Raw genomic sequence first — 4,003 nt, 5'->3', positions numbered from 1 at the left:
TCATCATATTTACTTCTATGATCTACTATCTCTGTGAATTTTGGATTTGCAAAGATCCATAAGCACTATTTTAATTATAAAATTTCAAATATTAAAATGATCTTAGGGAGTACTGAGTTATAAAATATATAATATATTATAAAAACAGCAACTATTAATTTCTTGATACTCAGTTTAATGTAAGATATTTTTGAAGAATTTTATTTCAGTTTAGAAGTGGCCTTTACTAAGAAATTTTCTCATGTCACTTTGATAGCTCTGTTCCGTGCTTTAATACTTCAGTGAGATAACATATAATTAAGTTATCTTAACTGTCTTTCAAAGATATAGAGAGTGCATTAGTGGAAATAATTTAAGAATTATGGAGGGATAAACTAGAAAAAACTTGAATATGAATGATTTTAAGTTACTTAATTTATAATATTCAATAGGGTTTACAAAATCGATATTGTCAATTTATTATGTACCTATACCTAGGCTACACTAAATATAGATGAAATGAATAATTCAGTAGCAAAAAACATTTATTACCACCAGAAGAAGAAGGACCTTTTGATTCTCCACTGATGCCCAGGCATACATACAGCAACTCCTTCTTAGCTCCTAGTTACCTTTGGGAGATGGAGTTTGTAGTATGATTGGTCAGAGTCAAGGTCAGCTCATAATTGCACATTACATGATACTTTGATTTTCATTCAGAGATTCTCCCTTATGTGTGGATTTCCCTTTTGAAAGCCCTCTAGCCTACCATTTATATCATTTACTGATATAAATGGTAGGCTAAATTTAGCTATTCTTAAACCCCTGGCCTTCATGCCATTATAATTGCACAAAAATAAACCCAAGACTCGATTTGAATTTGTTACATCCTCATAATTATGGTGCTCAGGGAAATAGTTACAAAGATCGAGGACAGTTTACCTGCTCTCAAGGAGTTTATAGTCCGACATAGGAGACACTCATATAAATAATGAAAACTTGTCACATAGGGACAAAAATATAGGGGAGCATATTTGATTCTGCTCTGGTGTACAGAGCAGGAAAATTTTTCACGGAATGTATTCTTTGACTTTGACCCTGAAGGGCAAATTACTTATTTCTAGATGTGGAATAAGAAATCACATAATAGGATATAAGAAACAAGCTTGACTAAGTACTTGAATGGCCATGACTAACATAATCAGAGATAGTTAAGATAAGGTTTGGGACAAGAAGCGATGATGGAATAAAAAATGCTTTATATAGGTAAGATACAAGATTGGGACAGCCATAATGTTTTTGAATTGAGAGGGAAGAGTGACGGGAAAAAAACTCAAATGTCTCGTGGGTAGAGGTCGTATTGGGCCTCAAATGGGAACCAAAAGAAGGTCAACATGTTTAGAAGGCGAGTTATGGGAAATGTTTCGAGATTGGTTTGCGGAATCAATGCAAACAGAAGTAGAGAAGTGTAGGGGGCAATCAGACATGAATATACGTCGCTCAGGAGAGAAGGTAGGTTTTAGGACATGGCTTTGAAAGTCATCATTGTATAGAAAATACGACGTGTCTCCCCTCCAGTCCTGTTTCAGACAATGTCACTCCGGGCCGCCGCAATGCTGCGCGTGAATGTCCTGACTGATGCTCTCAGGAGAATCAACAATGCGGAAAAGGGAGGCAAATGCCAGGTGCTTATTAGGCCGCCCTCCGAAGTCATCGTCCAGTTTCTCACGGTGAGCTGGGGCCCAGAGGCGGCCCCAGCCTCGGTCCCAGCCTCTGTCCCAGCCCCGGCCCCAGCCCCGGTCCCAGCCTCTGTCCCAGCCTCGGTCCCAGTCTCGGTCCCAGCCCCGGCCCCAGCCTCGGTCCCAGCCTCTGTCCCAGCCCCGGCCCCAGCCTCGGTCCCAGCCTCTGTCCCAGCCCCGGCCCCAGCCCCGGTCCCAGCCTCTGTCCCAGCCTCGGTCCCAGCCTCGGTCCCAGCCCCGGCCTCAGTCTCGGTCCCAGCCTCTGTCCCAGCTCCGGCGCCAACGCCGGCACCAGCCGCGGCTCCACCCTCCGCGGGGACCCCAGCCTCATCCTCCGACCCTGCGGCCACAGTGTCCATGACGGCGGCTCCTGGCCGGACCCCGGCCTGGCGCAAGCTCGGGCGCAGACCCCGGCGCTCGCTCTGCCTGGTCCCGCTATCCCAGGGCCCTTCCCCGGCGGCCGCGTGGTCAGGCTGCACCCAGTCATTTTGGCCTCCATTGTGGACGGCTACAAGCGGCGCAATGAGGGTGCTGCCCGAGTTATCGGGACCCTGCTGGGAACGGTGGACAAACACTCAGTGGAGGTCACCAGTTGCTTTCAGTGCCGCACCATGAGTCAGAAGATGGAGTGGCTGTTGACATGGAATTTGCTAAGAACATGTATGAACTGCATAAAAAAGTGTCTCCAAAGGAGCTCATCCTGGGCTGGTACGCTGCAGGCCATGACATCACAGAGCACTCTGCTGGTCCATGAGCACTACGGCCGGGAGGCCCCCAACCCCATCCACCTCACCGTGGACACAAGTCTCCAGAACGGGCGCGTGAGAATCAAAGCCGATGTCAGCACTTTAATGGGCGTCCCCGGGAGGACCATGGGAGTGATGCTCACACCTCTGACAGTGAAAGATGCATACTATGACACTGAACGAATTGGTGTTGACCTGATCACGAAGACCTGCTTTAGCCCCAACCGAGTGATTGGACTCTGAAGTGACTTGCAGCAAGTAGGAGGGCCACCATCGGCTAGCATCCAGATGCCCTGAGCATGGTCTTGCAATACGCAGAGGACGTACTGTCTGGAAAGGTGTCAACTGACAATACAGTGGGCCGATTCCTGATGAGCCCGGTTAACCGAGTACCCAAAATAGTTCGTGATGACTTTGAGACCATGCTCAACAGCAACATCAATGACCTGCTGATGGTGACCTACCTGGCCAACCTCACACAGTCACAGATTGCCCTCAATGAGAAACTTGTAAATTTGTGAATGGGCCCCAGGCAGTATACCTGCCGGTCTAGGTCTCAACCCCAGGACTCAGAAGTGAAGGAGAAATGAGTTTTTTGTGGTCTTGAGTCACACTGAGACAGTCAACTGTGACTCTAATAAACAGCCTACCTTTTGTAAAAAAAAAAAAAAAAAAACCTCAGAGATTTCATCACCACCAGGCCTGCTTTACAAGAGCTTCGGAAAGAACCACTACACATAGAAAAGAACAACCAATATCAGCCTTTCCAAAAATATACCAAAAAGTAAAGAGCATCAACATAATGAAGAATTTACATCAACTAATGGGCGAAACAGCCAGCTAACATCAAATGCCAGTATTAAACTCACATATATTATTATTGATCCTAAATTTAAATCAACTAAATCCCCCAATCAAAAGACACAGCCAAAACCCATCGCCATGCTGCATCCAGACCCATCGCACATGCAAGGATACACAAAGACTCAAAACAAAGGGATGGAGAAAGATTTACCAACCAAATGGAGAGCAAAAATAAATAAATAAATAAAAAGCAGGAGTTGCAATTCTCACCTCTGATAAAATTGACTTTAAAGCAACAAAGATTAAAAGAGGCAAAGAAGGACATTACATAATGGTAAATGGATCAATGCAACAAGAAGAGCTAATGATCCTAAATATATACGCACCCAATACAGGAACACCCAGACACATAAGACTTATAAAGGGACTTAGACTCCCACACAATAATAGTGGGAGACTTCAACATCAATATTAGACAGATCAATGAGACAGAAAATTAACAAGGATATCCAGGACTTGAACTCAGATCTGGAACAAGTAAACTTAATAAACATTTATAGAATTCTCCACTTTAAATACACAAAATATATACTCTTATTAGCACCACATCACACCTACTTACAGGTTTAAATGAAATATTGATTGGCTGCTTGTTTGTTATTTTCTTCCCTCATTTTTTTCCTGTCTCCATTATTAAGCACAATTATAGGCATACCCATTTTTAGACTGCATTCT

The 4,003-nt window shown here is 44.2% G+C and overlaps 1 pseudogene; it reads left to right on the top strand.

The window, feature by feature from the left end:
• The first annotated feature begins 1,571 nt into the window (after positions 1 to 1,571).
• Positions 1,572 to 3,140, top strand: LOC116550652 (annotated as a pseudogene).
• Positions 3,141 to 4,003: the final 863 nt, after the last annotated feature.

The sequence above is a fragment of the Sapajus apella genome, unplaced genomic scaffold (assembly GCF_009761245.1).
Source record: "Sapajus apella isolate SASKATOON/1434 unplaced genomic scaffold, GSC_monkey_1.0 scaffold8, whole genome shotgun sequence".
Classification (NCBI taxonomy): domain Eukaryota; kingdom Metazoa; phylum Chordata; class Mammalia; order Primates; family Cebidae; genus Sapajus; species Sapajus apella.
Note: the sequence above shows the minus strand (reverse complement) of the source record. Positions and strands in the feature narration are given on the sequence as shown.